The following is a 24,858-nucleotide window of genomic DNA, read 5'->3' on the forward strand; positions in this document are numbered from 1 at the left end:
GCGGAGGGGCTTCTGGAACTGATGCCTGAACTCCCGGGGGGCAGGACTGTGGGCTCGGGGGCCTCTAGGCAGCCACCCTGCTCGCGGGTGGGGCCGAGTCCCTGGCCGGTTGGTCACGTGGCCTGAGGCGTCCACGCTGTGCCCACGGGCGGTCCAGTGGGCGCAGCCTTCCCCCGAGGGTCCCCTCCGGTGTCTGTCCCCTGCTCCGGTCCACTGGCTGCTTTTGCACACGGCCAGGGGCACGTGAGTGGCTATGGGCCATTTTATTATTGTTGCAAAACGTTTGAATCATATGCACCCGTTTTTTTAAAAAATATATGTATTTAGTCAGTTTTGGCCGCGTCAGGTCTTAGCTGCGTGAAGCTGTGGGGTCTTCCGTTGCAGGGCGAGGGCTCTGTGGTCGTGGCGGCATGGGGGTGCCCTGCGTGGGGAGGCAGAGTCTTCCCCGCCAGACCACCAGGGAAGCCTCTGTTTCCCCCAGTCCTGGGGGCTCCCAAAGCTAAGCCCTGCCAGCCTTCAAAGCCAAAGGCTCCAAGGGCTCCTCTCCCCAGCGCAGGACCCCAGGCTGGAGAGCCGTATGGGCTCCGAGCTCTGGCTCCCACGGGAGAACCCCCGCGGTGTAACCGCGCCGGCTTCGGGGTCATGCATTGACTGTAGTGCCGGTCTGCCCTCCTCGTCTCGCCGTGGTTCCTTCTTTATGTCTTTAGTTGTGGAAGATCTGTGCTGGCTCTGGTCTTTTTCTCTGATGACTGTTCTGCAGATGGGTGTGAGTTTGGTGTGTCCGTGAGCGGAGCTGAGCTCAGGGTCTTTGCACGCCGCCCTCTCGGCCCCAGCCACTCAAGGGCGCAAACAGCCTTGACAAATGATGTGCAGGATGAATTTTGGAGGTTTGCACACAAGTAATCTTTATTCCTGCTAATGTGTGCTTACAATTATCTTCCATAATAATGCTAACTACTTAAAAATTTCTAGGAGTACTATTAAATTTGCTTTTTAAGTAAGTTGATTTACATTTTATTTAAAAAAAAAATCTTTTGGCTGCGACACGAGGCAGGCAGGATCTTAGTCCCCCCGACCAGGGGTTTATGTTTTAAAGGGGGGTGATAGGGAGTGATGTCAGGCCACCAGCATGAAAATGGCCCCAGAATGTGTGGGAGTGAGGAACTACTAGAATTTAATAACCCTGGAGGAAAGGGTGAGTAGATGCTCCATTTCACAGATGAGGAAACAGGCTTGGAGAGTCATAACTGCTTATGGTTCTCAGAACTCATATGCAGTGGGGCTGGGATTTGACCCCAGGAGCTTTGGCCGTGGAGCCCAGACACGGAGGTGGCCTCTGTGTTTCCCACCTCCTGTGAGCCCCATCTTTAAATAATCCCCTGGAAGGATGGGCAAGACTGGCTTCTGACAGACTGTGTCAAGGGTGCTGGGGTGTCACCCCCTGATTTTGTTATAAAGGATTGTCACATCAGTCCTCCCAGCAAACTCTCTTCTGTTGGTTTTATGAGTATCTGTGTTGGGGTGTCCACAGGGCAAGAAAATGAGGGTAGCCTCCTATTGAAAAGGAAAGTCCAAAAAGAAGTCTGTGCGTGTCAAGTCACTTCAGTCTTGCCTGACTCTCTTGTGACCCCATGGACTGTAGCCCTCCAGGCTCCTCTGTCCATGGGATTCTCCAGACAAGAGTACTGGAGTGGGTTGCCATGCCCTCCTCCAGGGAATCTTCTGGACTCAGGGACTTCTCTTTTGTCTCCTGCATTGGCAGGTAGGTTCTTTACTACTAGCACCACTTGGGAAGCCCCCCTCGAGAAAATGAGCAACTAGCTCGTTTTAAGGCCATAAGACTAGCTCAGAACTGCCTTCTAAAGACACAGTGTTGACTAGATCAGAACCATAGACCCAGCAGAGTATGCTGCCATTGTGGTCTTCATGAAATTCCTGAGACAAACTTCATCTTTTTTTTTAATCCTTAGAGTTTCTGGATAAAGGTGCTGAGTCTGACTTTGGACAAACATCCATTCAATTTGCCAATTTTTTCCATGGTTCAATAGCAAGTGACCTGCAAACAAAAATCACATTAAGACTTTAAAAATCTGCAAGTACCGGAAGAGCTTAAAATAGTTAACTCATCAACTAGCCTGGAATGTACTTAGGAGAAGTTTGTCCAACATGTTCCTTGTTAGAACCAGGAAAAAAAATCAGAAAACAACTTCATTTAAGGAAAGGACAGTTCATATGTGGAGGTCAGTATCAACCTTCCTTGGTAATGAATGACTCTGGTAGTTACTCATGTTCTGGCCGATCTGATGAAATCACATTTTATCCCTACACGTCTAAATGACTTTGTTCTAGAGACCCTGGAAGCTTGAAAATTATGCTAGTCTTCTAAAATAAACCAGGTAACTTGCTTTCTTTTCCTGTCTCCTAAAAGGCTTTAGATTATCAATACTTTAAAAGTTATAAAACCTATAAAACTACACAGGCGTAGGCAGGACTGACTACATAATTTGCAGGATCCAGCGTCAACGAAAAGTGAGGAACTTCCTGTTTAAAAAGATTTTAGAATTTCAAGATAGTGGCACAAAGCATTAGACCAAGTGCCCATCTAAGCTTGGGGTCCCATGTGCCTGCCCGGGGAAGGTCCCACACTTGTGGAGCCAGCCCTGACATGGGCATGGAGGTGTTTGACCACTGCACCAATTGCTGTATTGATTATTGGTTTATCCAGATTTTCTTTTTCTTCATTTACATTTCCCCCCACCCAAAGCTCGACTGAGGCTGGAGGAACCCTCCCAGGATGGCTCCCTCGTGGGGCAGCAAATTGCTGGCCGTCTGGAGGGAGCCTTAGTCTTCTCTAAGTGGACATCTCTACAGAGTTTCTCACATGGACCTAGAGCCCAGCTGATCTGTCCCAGCGAGAGCAAGGCAGAAGTCACATTTTCTTTTAGGACATACGCTTGGAAGTCACGAGTCATTTCTGCACTAGCCTGTTGGTTATAGAGTCTGCCCTGCTCAGTGTGGGAGACCACAGGAGAGATGAACCCCGGTGGTGGGCGTCTCGGCGGCGGGTATCACTGTCCTCCTCTAGAGAAGCTAATGATGGTAACAGTAAGAGTCATGGACCAAAGGGCTTACTATGCGCCAGCAGTATAGTCCGCACTCCGTGTATGTTACTTACTTATTTACTTATTTGTTTGGCTGTGACACACAGCTTATGGGACCTTTAGTTCCCTGACCAGGGATCGAGGCCAGGCCCTCGGCAGTCAAAGCACAGAGGCCTAACCACTGCACCACCAGGGAATTGCCCCGCGTCTTAAACGCACGGCAACGGCAAGAAGTTACCACCGTTACCAGCCACAGGGCACACATCAGTAAATAGGTTTGGAGAAATTAAGTAACTTGTCTTCTCTTTTGTATAAAATAGTTTTTTTAAAAAAACAATTATCTAGACCCACCCAGGTGAATCGGACTTCCCTGGTGGCTCAGATGGTAAAGCATCTGCCTGTAATACAGGAGACCCGGGTTCTATCCCTGGGTCAGGAAGATCCCCTGGAGAAGGAAATGGCAACCCACTCCAGTATTCTTGCCTGGAGAATCCATGGACAGAGGAGCCTGGTGGGCTACAGAACAACAAGTCACAAAGAATCAGACACGACTGAGTGACTAACACGCACCCTGGTGAGTCCGCATTTCTCAGCAGCAGCGTTAGTGACATAAAGGCCAAATAATCCTTTATTGTAGAGCTGCTGTCCTTCGCACTGCAGAATGTGGAGTAGCATCCCAGGGTCTCTACCTGCCAGATGCCAATACCAACCTCTCTCAATGGTGATAGCCAAAGATGTCACCAGACATTGCCAATGTTCCCTGGGAGGTGAAGTCACCCCAGTCGAGAACTACTGCTCATGCTGCAGTTTTTCTCTGTTGAGATATCATTTCAGTATGGTGCAAAATTTCAAGCGTTAGATGCAAATTCCAGTCATTGTATTGAAAATGAAAAGGAGCATGCATTCATTTCACAAACATGTGTTGTCTCCCTAGAGACCTGTACACAGCTGTAAAAATGCCCATACTGGCGGTCATGAACTGTCCAAGATATGTAGGGATGAGTTATTAATTGTTGGAGATTAAAATCTGCACTATGGATTAGCAGTTGAACAAAGAACTGGCTTGTCAGGTCAGATGGGACTGGCCAAATTAGGAATCTCAGGAGCTACTGAGCTAACTGTAACAAAAGGGCAGTTTACAGAATGCATTCCACTTACCCAGTTCAGAAGGAATTCCACCTGCGTTTGAAGCAAACAGAGCTAAGGGAATGTATAGATTTCCACACCAGTGTTGGAAATTGCCTTGGGAATCTATTCATTATCAATGTGCTTATCTTGCAATACAAACAGTTCCCAGGGATCTCGTAAGACAATTAAGAAAAATGATTTGTGATCATGACATTATTGCTCAAAATATGTTGATAATTTAGTTCTAAACATTGGCTTCAGGAGACATGTTTGTCTCAACAAGTTCATACATTTTTATCTGCTATTGAATAATTAAGTCGCTGATTGCTGCTGCTGCTGCTAAGTGGCTTCAGTCGTGTCCGACTCTGTGAGACCCATAGATGGAAGCCCACCAGGCTCCCCCGTCCATGGGATTCTCCAGGCAAGAACACTGGAGTGGGTTGCCATTTCCTTCTCCAATGCATGAAAGTGAAAAGTGAAAGGGAAGTCGCTCAGTCGTGTCCGACTCTTAGCGACCCCATGGACTATAGCCTACCAGGCTCCTCCATCCACAGGATTTTCCAGGCAAGAGTACTGGAGTGGGGTGCCATTGCCTTCTCCGAGGTCGCTGATTAACTGGGTACAAATGTTATAACTGCCACAAAGGCTATTATTCATTTGAACATATGGAAATTCCTCAAGTTTCTAGCAGTTTCTAGCAACTTGTAGAAAGTTAAGCCATCAAACAAAATAAAAAGGGCTATGCACTCGCTAGCTGCTAACTTAAATTTTGCGCACCGTCAGAGTTGGGATTCAGGCAGACTTGCTTTTAGCTATTTTGCCAGAACCTAGCTTAGTGTCTGGTACATCAGTTCAGTCGCTCAGTCATGTCTGACTCTTTGTGACCCCATGGACTGTAGCACGCCAGGCTCCCCTGTCCATCACCAACTTCCAGAGCTTGCTCAAACTCATGTCCATCGAAAACTTAGCTGAAACTCACGTCCAGCAAAAACCTTAGTTAAAAAAAAAAAATGAATGATCTTCAAAAGTTCATTAACTTCATTTCCTAGAAGACTGTCAAGAAATGTCATTCTGGAATGGATTTGAAGTCCCGTTTCTTATCCTCCACCATGTTCCAAATAATCTTTTAACACCTTCTGATATAAATACCTGAACCACCAGCTCATCCTTTGACTCTGAGTGCTGATTAGATTTCGCACTGGGGTTGAACTTGGATGCTCCTATTGAGCTGGCCCAATGCTTGCCTCATGGCTCATCTGAGGACAAACAGCGAGCCTGCCAAACTTTACCGTACTGAAGGGGAAATTCTTATGACAGGTCTGCATGTCTGGCATCCTGAATATGCATCACAGGGGGTCAGCCAGACCACCAAGTCCACTGTCTCTTCAGTCTAAACTGACTGCAGGCTGGACCTCGTGAAATCACCAAACTCTGTGAAATGCTTCAGGGAGTACCTGCGTTAAACTGACCGCAGGCTGGACCTCGTGAAATCACCAAACTCTGTGAAATACTTCAGGGAGTACCTGCGTTAAACTGACCGCAGGCTGGACCTCGTGAAATCACCAAACTCTGTGAAATACTTCAGGGAGTACCTGCGTTAAACTGACCGCAGGCTGGACCTCGTGAAATCACCAAACTCTGTGAAATGCTTCAAGGAGTACCTGCGTTCTGCGGCGCAGGCTGGACCTCGTGAAATCACCAAACTCTGTGAAATGCTTCAAGGAGTACCTGCGTTCTGCGGTAATAAAACAGGAGCAAGAGCAAGGACCGTGGCCGACAACATACACTGAAAATTTGTGTGACAATTATTACGGCTAAATCCGTTTTTCTTTTCTGTTTGGATGTCTTCCATTCATTTTTTCATCAAAACTTAGCTTATTTCCTTGATTTGAGCAGAAGTGAATGTGTAACAAAACACAGTTTCTCAAATTAATACAGTGTCACTGAACTCGGAGCGTGGCTTGTGTACGTGTGATAGACGCAGCCGTGAGCCACCGAGATTCCTTACTTCCTCACGCACAAGGGGAGGGCACGGGCTTTACCGCTGTGCTGTGTTGGTTCCCACTGCACCCAGTGGGGTCAGCTCTACGGCCCGGTGCCCCTCCCTCTGGAGCCTCCCTCCCACCCGCCACGTAAGCCATCACAGAGCCCCGAGCTGAGGTCCCTGTGCTCCACGGCAGTTTCCCGCTAGCTGTCTGTTTTTGTTTAAAGCATCAGCTCACTTTAGTTTTCATTTGACCATGGGCGGTGAGGTGGAATGGCCTCCAGTGCTCAGATGAGGAGACGGAAGCTTGGCAAGGTTAAGGAATGTGCCGCAGGCCACAGGCCCAGGGGCAGTAAACTTGATCTTCGAGCCCAGGGTTCTTGGTGACCCCAGAGCATAGGCTCTCAATTTCCGCGATTTATGTCTTCAATTGAGTATCAGAAGAAAACCATGAAAATAGCAGACACCGCATCAGCTTGCGTTCATCCTTAGAAGGTGCAGAGCGACAAGCTGCCCGTGGGGTCCCTTCTGTCCCACGTGAACCAGGATGACCTATGTGACCAGTGGGTGTTGTGAAGTGGTGGTGTGTGATTGCCAAGGCTGGGTCAGAAAGGGTACTGTGACTTTTACCTTGCACTCTCCTGGATCGCCCTCTCTGGGGGAGCCAGCCACCACGTCATGAGGACACTCAAGACGTCCTGTGGAGAGGTCCACAGGACACAGAACTGAGGCCTCCTGCCAGCAGCCAGGACTAACTACCAGGCCTGCGAGTGAGTCAGCTTGGAGGTGAGTCCCCCCCGCCCATTCACGCCTTCAGACAACTTACAGTTATCTTGACTGCAGTCTTGCGAGCAGAACTGTCCAAAAACCCCTAAATTTTTTTTGGTATAATTTGTCACACAGCAAGAGTTAACTGATATAAAAGGGGAAGATGTCTTCAAGGGAGAGATGAAAACGGTGAACCGTGATACCCAAGGTAAGGAAGGAAGTGAAGAAACGTAGGCTGCGCAGTTAGATGGGTATACTTAATAAAGTCAAAACAGCCATCATGGTGTGCGCAGCCCCGGCCCAGGCACTCTGACATAACCTCTCGCTCACTAAGCATGTTCCATCCTGGTTCCATTGATGCCCCTGCCGTTCCTTCAACAAACCAGACTCACTCCTGCCTGGGGGCTTCTTGCAACTGCAGTTCCTTTACCTTTTACATTCTTGCTCCAGATCACTGCATTGCTGGTTCGTTCTCATTCTTTGAGTCTCAGCGTTAAAATAGCTTATTCAGAGAAAACCAACTCGTGTTAATAACCCCCCTACTCCCACTAAGCTATCTTTTGACATCACCCTATTTTATTTCCTTCATATTCCATAGCCCTGTCTAAAGTGATTTTATATATTTGCTTGTCTAGTTACATGTCTCCTCAACAAGAGTGTAAGAGGCCGGGGGCCTGGAACTTCCCTGGCAGTCCAGGGGTTAAGGCCTTGCCTTCTAATGCAATGCGTACAGGCTGACCCTTTGGCCATGGTGGGGTCATAATGTAAAACTGCTGTGTGAGTAAGAAGCAGCAGACACAGAGGACAGCTTGAATTCTGACTTACACAAACAGTGCGAGTTCTGACAACAGGGAAATGCCAGTTGGACAGTAACTGGGAACACGGAGAAAGCAGAGAGGCGGGACGAAGACAGCTTCCGCCTGGGAGGCATTCATGACTCACGTCCGGGAAGGACGCCAAGCGCAGCGGACGCAGGTCGCAGCTTCCGCGTGGAAATGGCGCTGCAGGCACGTTAACAAGGGTCCGGACGCGGCGGGGAGGAGGCGGGAAGGTGTCTCACGCCTGACCAGCCCTGCGTCTAATCCGACCTGGAGAAGCTTCAGAAGGACCTGCGTTCCGTTCATCATGACTTCTTTGGCCCCTGAATATGGCCACACAGTGAAGCCGGTGTTACCTGGGAAGCCACTCCTCCGATTGCACAGAACACAGAGCGGCTTCAAAGACAATCCCCCCGGAACGTGAGTGATCTCGTGTCCATTCGCCGCCGCGCGTCACTTTATGTTCCACCCTAACCGGACCCTCTGAGCCCGACATTAGCCCGCTGTGGGCAGCTAGAGCCTCAGTTGCCCCCAGTTACGAATTTACAAGCTGTTGACGCAGCACATGCAGCCATCTTTTAATCGTTAGAGGCAAGCCCAGGAATACCGTGGATTCTGCGTCTACAGTGGGGCAGCTCAGCCTTCAAGGTTCTGAAACGCAATCCATCTGCATGAACCACTGTCCTCTCGGAGCTCAGCGCACTGGAGAACCGTTAAATTCCTGGGCGATGTCCTAACCAAAGAAATTAATTTCTGTCTTGAAAGGGAAACAGGTTCCCCTCTTTCAGATGGAAGGCGTAAGTGTATGTTTTCAAAGTTGTTAGCACAGCAATAAGGAATTCACCTTCATATTCAGGGACTGGGGTGATTAATAACCAATAATTCTTAATAAGAGTCTGATTTATTGATACGTGACAGCTGTCAGCCCCCAAGCATTGTGTATAGCAACTGGAATGTCTTCATTTCATTCAACCTGAAACACGACTCTCAGGATGGTTCCATGAGTCACTTGAGTGGTGTGATCAGCCTTAGAAATTGAAAACAGCAGACCCAAAAAGGATGATCAAAGGAAATGAGAAAATATATCAATGATCATTTTCTGACAAAAGATGTACAATATTTATGGGGCTTTCTTTTTCCTTTCAAAAAATTTTTTGGTCTTTTTTTTTCTTAACTACACAATGTAAGTAGTACATCATGATTCTTTTTGATCAAGACCAATAGTCATAGCCTGAAAAGATCGTCTTATGCAAGTCTCTCCATTTCAAAATTGGAACTGTCCTCCTGAATCCATCTCCTTTCCCTGGAAAAAAGAGTTCATGAAAAAGCTCTTTAGGATTTTTGGTGGAAGTTTAGGACTTTCGTTAGGCTGAGGCAGGCTCCAAGGATAGGAGAGGTGCTGAGCAAGAGAGGAAGAGGAGGAAAGAAGGTTAAGAATAGAGAACTGGAAGAGAAGCCAGAGAACAGGAGAGACGCCGAGAGGAAGCAAAGAAAGCCAATGAAGTCCACACGCTGAGCAGCGGGGCCCACCAGTGGGGAGGAGCCCGCGAGGCAATGGCTGGGAAAGGGGGCTTGGGAAAGGAAGCCCCATGTGGAGGCTTCGCTGGGATCAATCACACCGCCCTTATTCATTACTTTGCTTCCCCAACCGCATCCGTTTCTGCCCTCCTGTCTGCCTGGGAAGCTGACCTCCATGGTCCTCCAGATCCTTTGCCAGTGGCTGCATTTGGATTCAGCCAGCGGGAGCAAGTCTAAGCAGGAAATCAGAGGATGGGAAGTGAGACAGGCCAGAACATAGCTTCTGTCACCCCTCGGGCCACATGTCCACCACTAGCTTCGTCCCACGAGATGGCATCTCCCTCTAGGAAGCCCAGCCTCACCATCAGCCTTCACTGGGCACCTGCAAGAAGAATTTCCTCCTCTTGCCCTTTCAGGCTAAGTCGTCAGCACAGGCAGTGCTTCAGAAAGGTCTCTCGAGTCAGTGAAAGAAGCGAAGAAACAAATGTTTGTAACCAGCGGTTAGTTACCAGGTGCTCCCAACATGAACTCATTCCCCCCCAAAAAAAGAAAAGGACTAATTCCCCTTTTCCTACAATGGCAGATAAAAGACATCATCATTGCATACTAAGCCCAAGCTAATTTTTTTAAGTAAAGACAAAGCATTCTACCAGACAGAGGAAATTTCAGCCCTGATGAGATGACCTCTCAGAAGAAAGAAGTGATTGTTTTTTCTTTTTTAAAAAACTTTTCATTTTGTATTGGGAGATAGATGATTAAGAAACAACGCTGGGATAGCTTCAGGTGAACAGCAAGGGACTCAGCCACACACACACACACACACACACACACACACACACACATTCTCCCCCAAACCACCCCCCACCCAGGCTGCCACATAACACTGAGCAGAGTCCCCTGTGCTGAACAGCAGGTCCTTGCTGGTGATCCATTTGAAATACAGCAGTGTGTCCATGTCCATCCCAGACTCCCTAACGACCCCTTCCCCCATCCTTCCTCCCAGCAACCAGAAGTTCATTATCTAAGTCTGTGACTTCCTTTCTGTTTTGTAAGTTCATTTGTATCATTTTTTTAAGATTCCACATATAAGGGATGTCTTATGATATTTCACCTTCTCTGTCTGACTTTGCTCAGACCGGTCGGTGCATCCATGTTGGTGCAAATGGCACCATTTTTCTTCTTTATGATTGACTAATATTCCATTGTATATACGTACCACATCTTCAGAAAGAACTAATTTTTTATTAGAAAATAAAAACATTTAGAAATAAGCCAAAGGAGTGTGAACTAAAGCCTCAGACATAAAGGTGGCAACCAGACCCACTCTTCCACAAAGCTTAACTGGAATCCGAGGACTCTTCTCTGAAGCACACTCCCAGACCAACGTGTGAACTCATTGCGTAAGAAAAGAAGCAACCAAGAAAGAAGACTCAAAAAATTGTGTTGAATTCCTCTGCTGAGCACTGGATTGCCAAAATATTTAAACCAAGGATCTTCAGGCATCCTGGTGAGATATTTTTTCCCCATATATTTTGGCCCATAGCCCAATTATAAACCCCCTGAGTTAAATTATGTTCTAGGAAAGATCATCCCCAAGAGCAGTTGTGATAAAATTACTGGGTGAACTCATCAGGAACTTTGTGTGCAGCAAATTAATAAATAAAGTCAGAATGAGGAAAAGTGTCCACTGTGGATGGAGCCAAAATCCCTTCTTAGGAGCAGTTTATCATGAGCTATCTGACCTACTTTTCCCATCAGCCACGCCTTCTGCTAAAATTGTATTTGAACTCTGGGGTTCACGTCACAGACTTAGGACTAGCTTATTATCTCATAATTTTGAAGAAGACTAATAAAGATAACCAATTTAAAAAGTGGTCAGTTGGCCAACAGTAAGTGATGGAGAAGATGGAAGAGAAATTTGAAGAGAAATAAGATAACTAGTTTTGAAAACAACTTTATAAAGACTTAACATGCTTCTCAAGGGCTTCCCTGGTGGCTCAGTGGTAAAGAACTCACCTGGCAATGCAGGAGACACAAGAGACGTGGGTTTGATCCCTGGGTTGGGAAAATCCCCCAGAGAAGGAAATGGCAACCTGCTCCAGTGTTCCTGCCTGGAGAATCCCACGGACAGAGGAGGTGCCAGGCACACAGGCAGCATCCTTCTCAGGGTTGAAGGCCTCTATGTGTGAGACCCAGTAGGCATGTCAAGGCTTGGAAGGATTCTGATTAGACAGTAGCACTCTCTCTCTTGAAGAAAGGGCTGATACACACAAGAATCTCCGAGGCCTCTTCCCCCAGTCCAGTTCTCATTCGCAGTAAACCAAGACTGCGCTGTTCCTCACGCAGCCTCCTGCTGTTTCCTGAGCCCTGACTTGGGTAATTGCAGACTGTTATGGGAATGTCCTGAAACACCTCAAGGAAGGAATGTGTTGCATATAAACCAGCTCCTCCATGGAAATCCATATAAGTACATCGTGTCTGGTCCACAGAACATCAAAATTCCTTTGCTCTCTCCTTCTCTCTCTTCTTCTGCACGTCTGGGCCAACTCTGCAGTATTCATGTGGGGACAGGAGTTCATTCTTGACCCAAGGATGATCAGTTCACATGTTGAAAAAGGTGAGGGAAACTCCCTCCCGTTCCCTTCAGCTACCAGCTTGTCAACAACCTCAGGAGACGCAGCCTCTTTGAAACGCACCCCAGAGCGTTCACCTCTGCCCCTACCAAGCTGCCTTCTGTTAGGGACCCTGCCGAAGACATGTTTCCCCCGCTCTCTCCTCTGAGTGTTCTTCGACTTTTAGAAGCAATTGTGTGTGCTCAGCCACTCAGTCGCGTCCAGCTCTTTGCGACCCCCTAGACTGTAGCCCGCCAGGCTCCTCTGTCCGTGATATTCTCCAGGCGAGAGTACCGGGCCAGGTTGCCATTTCCTTCTCCAGGGGATCTTCCTGACCCAAGGATCGAGCCCAGGTCTCCTGTCTGGGCAGGCGGGCTCTTTACCCCTGTGCCAGCCGGGAAACGCTGGTGGCAACACGTCAAGCACGTCAGTGTTTTCTGGGCCATAGAAATTAGAAGGGGGTAATCTGAACTCTTTTTCCCTCTCTTCTTCAAATGTCATAATTCTTTCCAAATTCCATGCCGCTTAAAACATGAGCAAGATACATTTTTCACATAAAGCACGATCTTGTTTTCTTAAGGATATGCCCACCACAGATAGCTTAAGCTTGGCTTGACGCACCTTACCACCAATTACAACACACACAGGCACCCACACACATAATACATACATGTGTGTTTAGCCTTAGAAGAACGTCAAGAATGTGTTCATTTATTGATGAGGTCATAAAATATATATTCCCCTAAAGGTTTTCATCTCAGCTACTTTAAGGTTGATGGAATTAGGCTCTGATTTTTTTTTTTCCACAACACCCTGAAAAAATAGTTGAGACCTGGAAGAAAATCATGTCCTACCTATGAGGAAGAAATGTCAAAATGACATGTAATAGATGTTGAATAAGTATCTAGAAAATACAAAATTATGTCAGTAACCAGTTGTTACTCAAGGTAGTACTGATACATACACATATGTGTGTATAGTATATGCTTATATGAGTATGTATCAGTATTAACTTGATACATATACATATGTGTGTATAGTATATGCTTATATGAGTATGCATCAGTATTAACTTGATACATATACATATGTGTGTATAGTATGCACTTATATGAGTATTTATATATATATAAAAATATGATTTATTACTCAGCTATTAAAAAGAATACATTTGAATCAGTTCTAATGAGGTGGATGAAACTGGAGCCTATTATACAGAGTGAAGTAAGCCAGAAGGACAAACACCAATACAGTATACTAACGCATATATATGGAATTTAGAAAGATGGTAACGATAACCCTGTATACGAGACAGCAAAAGAGACACTGATGTATAGAACAGGCTTATGGACTCTGTGGGAGAGGGAGAGGGTGGGAAGATTTGGGAGAATGGCATTGAAACATGTGAAATGTCATGTATGAAACGAGATGCCAGTCCAGGTTCAATGCACGATGCTGGATGCTTGGGGCTGGTGCACTGGGACGACCCAGAGGGATGGTATGGGGAGGGAGGAGGGAGGAGGGTTCAGGATGGGGAACACATGTATAATTTTTTTTAATTAAAATTGAAAAAAAAAAGAAATACAATTGAGAGCAGCAGTATTGCAAGTAAGAATATTAAAAAAAAAAAGAAAAAAAAATATGATTTAGTGTGGCATGTGCCTGAAGTTAAATCTGTTATGGTATGTGGTAGAAAACTCCAGCTGTAGAAAGACCCTCTCTTATTTTTCTAAACTTTTACTGAAGTATAGTTGATCCACAATGCTGTGTCCATCTCAAGCGTACAGCGAGGTCATTCAATCACACACGTGTGTCTGTTCTTTTGCAGCTCTTTGCCCTCATAGTTTATTACAAAATACTGAGTACAGATCTGTGTGCTACACGGCAGGCCCTGCTGGCTGACTATTTTGTATATAATTGTGTGTATCTGTTAATCCCAAACTCTTAATTCATCCCTCACCCTGCCTTTCTCCTTTGGTAACCATACATTTGTTTTCTATGTCTATGGAAGACCCTGACTTTGGAGAAAAGAAATTTATGGGGGAAAAAAATGGGGTGGCGGGCAGATTCAAAGATTCAGCAGCATTTTGGATCAGGCATCTAAAGAACCACCCAGAGCAATCATTCTCTGCTTCCTGTTCATCACGCTTTGCGCATATTTCTTGTAATTAGCTGCCTGCCTGGCCCGTTCTCACAGCACTCATGCCCCGGGCGTCTCGTGAGCACTGTGACGGTCACCTTCTTTGAGACTCAGCCTGATGCGCGTCTTCTAAGCCCTGCCGGGCTCGGCTCTGGCACCGAGAGGAGGAGACAAACCAGCAGTGTCTCCCCACCCGGCTCCCCGGCAGGAGGCAGCCTGCTCCCCGGGGAGGGCGAGGACAGGGCCCGGGGAACCGGGTGACCCCCACTCCCCGACCCGGGCCGAGTGAGTCACACCCAGACCTGCCGCTGCTTCTCCTCGCTGGGTCTGGCAAGCCCGACAAGCAGGCAGTTTGCCTTTTGATGTGTCCAGACACAGGAGTGACTCGGCCTGGCCCTCTCTGGAGGGAGCGTGGAGATGCTCTGGAGGGCAGCCAGCCTTTGTGCAGTCTCTGCTCCACAAACCCAGGATGAGGGCCCTTGAGTCACTCCCCCGCCTCTCTTTCCCTGAAGGAACCGGAGGATGAATCACCAGCTTGAAGGAGCCTGTTCTTTCCTTCCTAATAAACAGAATTCAAGCCTCCAAGCCCCACTAAACATTCCCTCTGACACGGCCTGTCCCCCCACAGACGGAAGGCGTCGGACGGCGAGGAGTGTGGTTTGCCCAGGTAAACACGCTTTCCTTGTCAACTGCAGGCTGCTTTCCACACGGGGGTTCTAAACCTGGGAGGTGGCTGAGGCGACATCTGTGAACTCTGGAGAGACCGTCGCCATCTGGGTGGATGTGTGTGTGTGCGGATTTCTCGGGACGAGATTCACAGCTGGGAGCTTGTGCTGCTTAAGTGTGTGCTCGGAACCAGGCACTGTCCTCAGCACTCATTTAACCCTCCCAGCTCACTCAGGAGTTGGTGCTGCTATCTTCCTTATCCCCATCTTGCAAATCTCAAATTAACCAACCGCTAAAACCAACCAACAACCACCAGTCAGACCCGGGACGCCGGATCCAGCTCGTGAGCTCCCGGTCCCTGCACCGCAGCGCCTCCTGCAGTGAGACAGAGGTAAAGCAACTGACGTGTCCTCGGCTCCGGCTTCCCTGGTGACTCAGGGTAAAGAATCTGCCTGCAATGCAGGAGACCCAGGGTTCAATCCCTGGGTTGGGAAGATCCCCTGGAGAAGAGAAAGGCTACCCACTCCAGTGTTCTTGGGCTTCCCTGCTGGCTCAGATGGTAAAGAATCCACCTGCAATGTGGGAGACCCAGAGTTCAATCCCTGTTGGGAAGATCCCTTGGAGAACGGAAAGGCTACCCACTCCAGTACTCTTGCCTGGAGAATCCCATGGACGGAGGAGCCTGGTGGGGTATAGTGCATGGGGTCACAAAGAGTGGGACGTGGCTGAGCGACTAACACTTTCACTTTCACTTAACTGAACCTAGTCTGAGTGGGAAAGTGTAAAGAGAATTTAGACCCAACAAAGGAGAAATGGAAAGTGATGTGGGTTATCTGTTGCTTAGGCTACCAGGTTATTTAGCATACTTTCCTGGGCTTAGTAGGTACAGCTTATGTAAAATCTCACGAGCAACAGCTGCCTGCAAAATTCATCTAATATCCCCAGAAACTGGGTTTCCTCCCTTGGATCTTCGATGTCCCCAAAGATACTCTGTCTCCCCACCGTCGTTTCACAGAGAGTATATTCTCTAGGAACACACACAGCTAGGGAGATGGGTCTTCATAGGCACAACAAGTTCACATTTAATGAGACAAGCATTGTCCACAGTCCACTGTTTCTCTCTCCCAATGTAACATGGGATACGAATTTATTCTTAGTTCCCAGGTAGTTCAATCAGTAAAGAATATGCCTACAATGCAGGAGAAAGTGAAAGTTGCTCAGTTGAGTCCGACTCTTTGCGACCCCATACAATCCATGGAATTCTCCAGGCCAGAATACTGGAGTGGGTAGCCTTTCCCTTCTCCAGAGGATCTTCCCAACCCAGGGATCAAACCCAGGTCTCCCGCATTGCAGGAGGATTCTTTACCAGCTGAGCCACAAGGGAAGCCCACAATGCAGGAGGCATGGGTTCAATCCCTGGGTCAGGAAGATCGCCTGGAGAATGAAATGGCAATTCACTCCAGTATTCTTGCCTGGGAAATCCCATGGATACAGGAGCCTGGCGAGCTACAGTCAGATGCAACTTAGAGAACAAGCCACCACCATCATCGTGGTCACAGGCTCTGGTGGAAGGAGTCGAGCTCTGGAATCAGTCCTGTCTGTTATTTAATGGTTGGAAGCAAGATGCCCATAAAAAACATTAGCCATGGAAGTGCTAGTGCTCCTAGTGTTACTTATACTACTTACGGACTGTTTATTGGCCAGATACTGTGCTAGAAGTGCAACACGTTTTACATCGTTTAATCTCCACAGCTTTCCACGGGAGGGACTCTTATCACGTATGTTTTGCTGATAAGAAACAGAAGCGGCCAGAAGTCCAGTAAGAAGCTGACTGGAGCCACACTCGACAGAAGCTCCGACCAGGAACCGAACCAACATGACCGTCAGGCGAGACGTCTGCGCACCGCTGGGTCTGGGAGTGTGTATCTGTGTGTACAAGTGTGTATGTGTCTAACTGGTCACCCATACTTTCTTCAGTGAAAACTCACATTTCTATCCCTCGTTCTTCAATTACAATGTATCTTTCCGAAACGGTTTGAAGCATAGAAACTAGTTTAGCATTTCTTTGATAGACCATGTCTGCTTAATGACTTTATTGATGAGTGTTTTAAAGTAAACACATTTGTTCACCAAAGAGGAAAAACAATACTCTGGGGAAACTGCCTTGCCTTAAATGAAAGACTTAACCTGAAACCAAAATCCACAGGTTTATGACTCATCTCTGACTCACTCTCCTGGTCTGCTCGGAAATCCAGGAGAAAGACTGACAGCCCAGCTGGGTGTCGCAGGGCTGTTTTTCTGGTTGTTGCCTTCAAGATGCAAGGACGGAATCAAGACACAGAATCAACAGTGTGTGAAGAATGAAACCCAGCCTCGCAGGCCGTGTCTTGTTCCAAGTTCAGAGGTGGAGATGGTTCCAGTGGCTGCTTTCATGGAGGAAAGAGTAGTATTTGGAGATTAATGGCTTACCAAGTTGTATTTTTTGTTCTATTTTTGAACTTTGCTAAGCAAAAACCCTGCACCTTCTGAACCCGGACTCTGAACGTCCTCTCTCTAGTTTACTATAAAAAGAAGATTCTTTAATAAAACCTAGGGGTGGGATGAGAGTTTAAAACATCCTTTAATCTTAATAGCTTTCCTTGTGGTTCCTGAATTTATGGCTGAACAAGCACAAGGGGGTGAATGGTAGGCAGGAAACACAAGTAAAACATTGCCTTCGTTTGAGGTCCTGATTCAGGATGAAGAAGCAAGGAAATTATCACACCAAGGGTGGCTGACCTCAGTAAACAGGGCAGCCTTGGAAGAAAAACAACACTTGACAGGAAGCGAGATGGGAGCTCTGCTGTCAGGAAATGTGTGGAGTGCTGGAAGATTCTGCAACCCAGGTCACAAACAGGCAGGCTCTGAGCCAACTGAGGGCCACAGGAAGGTTTTGCTTGGCTTGTAGGGTGTGTCTTAAGCTTTTGAAATCACCAATGATTTTTAAAAATCGGGAAGTTCCACTCTCCAACCTGGAATCTCCACTTCTGTTGGAAGCAGTTCCCACGGCATTGTCCGTGTGGCCTGGTGACGGGACCCCCTCTGAGGAGGTCAGGTCGTCTCTGATTTGCCCTGCGCTCCACCATCTCCCGTGGCCTCCCACGGGTCTGTCAACTCTTGCCCCACCTTCTACGCCCTTGCAGCTCTATCCTTTAGCATGTGTTAAAGGACCAGGCGCAAGTCCTTCTTTTAACTCCAGTCCCCATTCCTGTCCCTCCAAAACGAAAAAGAAAAAAACAGTTGAACAAGTAAAAGTCTGTCTATAGATTTCTTCAGCTGTGAAATTCTGCGGAGAAGAGCCCCGCATCCTGCACATCTCATGTCCTGAAACACGGCTCAGTGCCCCGAGCATCTGCTCCTCACTCCCCAACAGTCCCCAGAGAAGAAAGATACCTCGTCCTCTAGAGTCGGTCTCATTTCCCTAGCGATTAGCAAAGGTGTGCTCACGGCTATGTGTGTTTCAACTGAAACCTCTGAAAAAGCGCCCTAGCTCTTGTAATGTTCTTCTCCATTGTTAAAGAGCAGGATTCCTTACAGCGTTGCTTCGTGACTAACAAAGGTTGGGTTTGTGCTTCCCTTTGAGCAGCTCCTCAGCACTCCCAGTGCTGATGCAGGAACCTTTGGGCAACAAGGAGATGAGGCAGCACCCCCAAAGGCCCTGCACCCTGACACAGAGAGCCTGCCCTCTCCTTTATGGCTTTTCAAATGTGTCTGAGAGACAACCTGCAGCCTGTCCACGGTAGGCACTCCGACCCCAGGATACTCAGCCTTTATCAAGCATTCAGTGAGATAGACAGGGAGGGAGTGATCTGCCCTATGGTTCCTAGAAAAAGTTACTGAAACCACAGTGGTGAGGGGCTCAGCTCCCCAGCCCAGAGATGAGCAAACGATAGACAGCATTGACCCTGATCCACCTTTCAGTGGCTTCTCCATCAGAGGGCAAGAGTATAAAATGACACCTACCCAGCAGGGCAACACCTGCCCAGCAGGGGGACACCTGCCCAGCAGGAAGACACCTGCCCAGCAGGGGGACACCTGCCCAGCAGGATGGCTGCAAGAGTTAAACAAAACTAAGCATGCAATTCACTGAGCTCCAACCTTGGAATATGTCTGATCATCATGATAAGGGCAGCGATAACAGCAACCATATTTATTGAAAACCAGGAGCACTAGGCTCTGTCACCTGCTTGACACCCTCATAGCACGCCATGGGGCTGGCAGGATCTTAGTCCCCAGCCGGGGCTTGAACCTGTGCCCTCAGCAGTGAAAGCACAAAGTCCCAACCACCAGACTACCAGGGAATTCCATCATGCTTTTTAAATGAGAATCGGTAACGGACTCAGAGACGTTAAGTAACTTCCACAAGGTCACACGACAGTGAAATGTCGGGGCAGAACCTGAATCTAATGTTTGCCGTCCTAACCACACTGCTGCTGCTGCTTAGTCGCTTCAGTCGACTTAGGCAAGAACGCTGGAGTGGGTTGCCATTTCCTTCTCCAATGCATGAAAGTGAAAAGTGAAAGTGAAGTCGCTCAGTCGTGTCCGACTCCTAGGGACCCCATGGACTGCAGCCCACCAGGCTCCTCCGTCCATTGGATTTTCCAGGCAAGAGCACTGGAGTGGGGTGCCATTGCCTTCTCCCCTAACCACACTACTATCTACTTATTTAATGTTCATGAAAATATTGGAAGTGGATGCTATCTATGGCTCCATTTTACAGATGAGCAAACTGAGGCACTGAACAGGTGAATAACTTGTCTCAGGTCACCTGGGTCAGGAGTCTCTTTTCCACTGTCCTGCATGCCAGGCACTATGCAGAGTCCTCCACATACGGTTCCATTTGATCTTTGCAAACCATTTAAGAAAGGGATTATCACTCCATGTTATGAATCAGGACACTGAGACTTGAAGACATGCTGTAAGTTGCTTCCAGCTGTTACTGTTTTGTCTCTAAGTCGTGTCCAGCTCTTTCGTGACTCTGTGGATGGTAGCCCGCCAAGCTCCTCTGTCCATGGGATTCTCCAGGCAAGAATACCATTTCCTCCCCCGAGGCATGTTGCTGGCCCAGGGAACGAACCCAGGTCTCTTGCATCTCCTGCACTGGCAGGCAGATTCTGTATCACTGGGCCACCTGGGAAGCCCCGCTTCTAGTTGCACAGCGGTGACACAGTGTTCCTGCGACCCAGGTCTGGCTGTGGCTGGCCACAGAGCCCTGAACTGCCACAAACCCAGCTGCTGCCTCCCCCTGTTCCCCGGGCCCACATCGCAAGTGGCCTCTCCTCTCCCTCCCCGGGGTCTCTTTTCCTCATCAGTCTAAAAAGCTAGAATTCTTTAGAGCTGGCCTCACACTGGGACTAAACTTTAACCTCAGGAACTCACTCAAAGGTCACAGGTCCTGAACAGAGACCTGGAGATCTGCCAGTGATTCAGCTGAACCCTGTCACCTCTGCAACTCACCACCGTCACTGGGTTCACATATTACAAAACCCACTGACATCTTCTGCTGGCCTTTGAGGCAAACAATTAAAAACTGTTCTCTCACCAAACAAGTAGAAAACTCAGAGAGAAAAGTTCAACCCTTTGAAAAGTCTTCATGTAAATGTAATCGGTCCCAGCTAAGAGATTGATCCGGAGAAGGCAATGGCACCCCACTCCAGTACTCTTGCCTGGAAAATCCCATGGTCGGATGAGCCTGGAAGGATGCAGTCCATGGGGTCACTAGGAGTCGGACAGGACTGAGCGACTTCACTTTTCACTTTCATGCTTTGGAGAAGGAAATGGCAACCCACTTCAGTGTTCTTGCCTGGAGAATCCCAGGGATGGCGGAGCCCTGGTGGGCTGCCGTCTATGAGGTCGCACAGAGTCGGACACGACTGAAGCGACTTAGCAGCAGCAGCAGCAAGACATTGATCAGTTAGCTTTATAAACTTACCTAAAAGGAACAGTTTTCTCCCTAAAACTTGGAAAAGATCAGGAAGCTCCAAGTAGATAAATGCTGAGATTCAGTCTGTATCACTTAGGGTTTGTTCAGTGAAGCAGAACCAGGGTGAGAGATCTAGATGAGGGATTTCTTATGGAACTGGACCTTGCCAACAGTGCAAGCAGAGTCAGGACTCTCCAGTCAGGGTTTCTTCACTTCCCTCTTCTAAATCCTGTGCAGATTTCTCTTGCAGGCAACCCTGATTGTGTTCTTGTGTGAGAGAAACCTCTTGTTCATGGGCGATACTTGTTGAGGGTTTTAGAAGTAAAACGGTGTGATGTCTGCAATTTGCTCTCAAATAATTTTGCAGAAAAATAATGTTTGTATATACTATGTTGGGCTTCCCAGGTGGCACTAGTGGTAAAGAACCCACTTGCCAGTGCAGGAGATGTAAGAGAAGCGGGTTTGATCCCTGGGTTGGGAAGGTCCCCTGGAGAGGGGTATGGCAACTCACTCCAGTATTCCTGCTTGGAGAATCCCGTGGACAGAGGAGCCTGGTGAGCTACAGTCCAAATGGTCGCAGAGTGGGACACGACTGAAGCGACTTAGCACACACGCATATACTATATTATGGGCTTCCCGGCTGGTGCAGTGGTAAAGAGTTCGGCTGCCAATGCAGGAGGTGCAAGAGACCTGGGTTCATTCCCTGGGTCAGGAAGATCCCCTGGAGAAGGAAATGGCAACCTGCTCCAGCATTCTTGCCAGGATAATCCCATGGACAGGGAGCCTAGCGGGCTACAGTCCGTGGGGTTGCAGAGAGTCGGACACGGCTGAGCACGTGCACACACATTATATTAATACGCACAGTACCTGCGACATGATACATGGTCTCAGAGACAGGAACAGGAGACGTGGCAAAATGTCCATTAGGAGAACACGGCTGAGAGGTGAAAACGGCATTCCTGGTGTTCACGGAACGTCCTTTTCCAACATGTTTGCAGTTTGAGATTTTCACAATAGAAAGTTGAAATTTTTCAAAAGTGCCTGAATGAATGCATGGACCAAGAAAATGCCACATATACACACAGTGGAATATTATTTGCCCTTTAAAAGGAAGGAAATCCTGCAAAGTGCAGAAACCTGGGTGAACCTTGAGGACATTGTGCCAAGTGAAAGAAGCCGTTACAGTACAGATATCCACCTGTACGGACGATCCACCTGTGACAGGACAGATGTCCACCTGTACGGATGATCCACCTGTGACAGGACAGATGTCCACCTGTACAGACGAGCCACCTGTGACAGGACAGATGTCCACCTGTATGGACGAGCCACCTGTGACAGGACAGATGTCCACCTGTACGGACGATCCACCTGTGACAGGACAGATATCCACCTGTACGGACGATCCACCTGTATGATCCATAGAGGCATGATCCACCTGTGACAGCTTTAACATAATTAAGCTCACAGAGCAAAGGACAGGATGGTGGTGGCCAGCTGCTGAAGGGTGTGCCCCTTATGTAAGACGAGTAACTTCCTGAATGTGCTGTACAGCATGGAGTCTAGAGATAACAGCAATGCCTTACACACTGAAATTCTGGTGAGAGGGTGGATCTCACGTGAAGTGTTCTTATCGCAATAAAATTCAAAAACAAGTTTTTAACCCAACCCACCGCAAAACCATCCACAACAGTAGAACTGTTTTGAGTTTCCACCTGGCTTCCTGGGAAGATAAGCCCTTTAAGGAATACAGTGGCCCTCCCTGTCTTTGCTGAGTCAGTTCAGGGTTAGACATTTCACCTTTGGCAGGGTGCTGACTCCATAACTTACAAGATACTGGGTACAACATTATCTGCTTTTGATTTAATACACGTGTTGGAATGCACTTTACTTACACACACACCCGTGGTCTTGTCCCCGTTGACACTGATCTCATCCATGAACTTGATGCCTCACTTGCCCCTGTTGTCAAGTCACACTTTAACCGGAAGGTCGCACACCTCCTTGGCCTCCCTGAACCTCCCACAGGAGGTCAGGAGTAACTCCGCCAGGCCTGATTCCCTCTGTGGGTCTCGTCCTCCTGCGGACTGGCTGGAGCAAGCGGCGGAAAGGGAGGGAATCAGCTGGGTGAGGGAGGCAGCGGTGCTGTGGACCCGGCCTGGGGGCTCGGCCACCCGGCGGCCCGCGGCCCCTCTCCCTCTGCTGTCCCCAGGGCGGCAGGACGTCTGCCGCACAAAGGCTCGCGGAGGGCACGCAGCCCAGGGGCAGCCGCAGTCGATGATTAACTCAACCCCGGCCGCAGCGCGCACTTCATGACCTCTCCTCCGCGCCCAGCGGAAAACAAGTTCTAGCACTCGGAACTGAAATCCTTCAACCCCAAACCTTTTACAGAGCCTTCATAGCAGGAAGAAACTGCTGCTCTGAAAAACGCACATCCAAGCAGAAGTGATAAACATGTTTTACGTCCCAACACTTCACCTGTAAGAGACAAGGAAAGAGGAGCGGGAACACACAAAACAAGCAATAAACATGAGTTTAAACTTCTGAAACACCTCAAGCATAGGAAAAGCAGTCACCGCCCAGCTTTGTCAGATCTCAACATTGTCGTTTAGGCCCTAATACTTTTCTGAGAAATAAAATAATACAGATAGAGTTGAATTGTTTCCCTCTTTGGGCTTCGCCAGTGGCTCAGGGGTAAAGAATGAGCTTGCAATGCAGAAGATGTGGGTTCGATCTCTGGGTGGGGAAGATACCCTGGAGGAGGAAATGGAACCCCACTCCAATACTTTTGCTTAGAAAATCCCATGGACGGGGGAGCCTGGTGGGCTGCAGTCCATGGGGTCTCGAAGAGTCCGACACGACTGAGCGACTTCACTTTCACTTTTCACTTTCATGCACTGGAGAAGGAAATGGCAACCCACTCCAGTGTTGTTTCCTGGAGAATCCCAGGGACGGGGAGCCTGGTGGGCTGCCGTCTATGGGGTCACACAGAGTCGGACACGACTGAAGTGACTTAGCAGCAGCAGCAGCAGCAGGGGTAAAGAATGCGCTTGCAATGCAGAAGATGTGGGTTCGATCTCTGGGTTGGGAAGATGCCCTGGAGGAGGAAATGGAACCCCACCCCAGCACTCTTGCCTGGAGAATCCCATGGACAGAGGAGCCTGGTGGGCTACAGTCCACAGGGCCACAAAGAGTTGGACGTGACTTAGCTACTAAACAATAACGAGTCCCTCCTTCCTCTTTTCTCAGAAATAGTGGCTCTCCTGACTTTCAGTTCAGCCGCTCAGTCGTGTTTGACTCTTCGGGACCCCATGAATCGCAGCACGCCAGGCCTCCCTGTCCATCACCAACTCCAGGAGTTCACTCAGACTCACGTCCATCAAGTAGGTGATACCATCCAGCCATCTCATCCTCTGTCATCTCCTTTTCCTGACTTTGGTATGCATTATTCCCAAACATGTTTTATGATCACCACCTATCCCATGGATGGAGGAGCCTGGTAGGCTGCAGTCCATGGGGTCGCTAAGAGTCAGACACGACTGAGCAACTTCACTTTCACTTTTCACTTTCATGCATTGGTGAAGGAAATGGCGACCCACTCCAGTGTTCCTGCCTGGAGAATCCCAGGGATGGGGGAGCCTGGTGGGCTGCGGTCTATGGGGTTGCACAGAGTCGGACATGCCTGAAGCGACTTAGCAGTAGCAGTATGCACATATTATAATATATGGCACTGTTTCACGTGTCTTTCTGTAATTTGCTCTTTATTCAACAAGATGCTCTTGAGATCTTGCCTTGCTGATACAGTTCCTTTGGGCTCCAGCTCACTTACTATGAATGACTTTGCTGAATGACTTTGTCCCGATCTGTTTGCCTATCATCTCGCTGCGGGGCCTTCGGCTTGTGTGCAGTTCTCACGCTCTCACGTCGCCCTGCCCTCAAGGTCCGCGCTAGGTGCGAGGGCTCCTCCCGGACGTCACTGCGCTGCTGGGCACTGGGCTGCACTCGCGCTTTCCGATTAGACCTCGTCAGATGCCTCCGCCAGGTGGGAGCAGTCCCGGCCCCTGCTCATCCTCTGTGACGTTGCTGCTGCTGCGAATTTCAGCACGATCTTATTCCAGATATTTGGTCCACACTCAACCCAGGGGACCAAACCCCTGAATT

The 24,858-nt window shown here is 48.4% G+C and overlaps 2 long non-coding RNA genes across 2 annotated transcripts; one reads left to right on the forward strand and one right to left on the reverse strand.

Moving 5' to 3' along the window:
• Positions 1-1,946: 1,946 nt before the first annotated feature.
• On the reverse strand, positions 1,947-22,932 carry LOC147359949 (uncharacterized). The gene is made up of 2 exons (XR_015138570.1): positions 22,593-22,932; positions 1,947-2,056 (listed from the first exon to the last, which is right to left on the reverse strand). It is a non-coding gene; the product is annotated as an uncharacterized LOC147359949 (long non-coding RNA).
• On the forward strand, positions 14,390-16,784 carry LOC147359950 (uncharacterized). The gene is made up of 2 exons (XR_015138569.1): positions 14,390-14,736; positions 16,488-16,784. It is a non-coding gene; the product is annotated as an uncharacterized LOC147359950 (long non-coding RNA).
• Positions 22,933-24,858: the final 1,926 nt, after the last annotated feature.

Source organism: Bos grunniens, chromosome 13 (genome assembly GCF_055505025.1).
Source record: "Bos grunniens cultivar Pamir isolate PY7600 chromosome 13, Bosgru_T2T1.0, whole genome shotgun sequence".
NCBI lineage: Eukaryota > Metazoa > Chordata > Mammalia > Artiodactyla > Bovidae > Bos > Bos grunniens.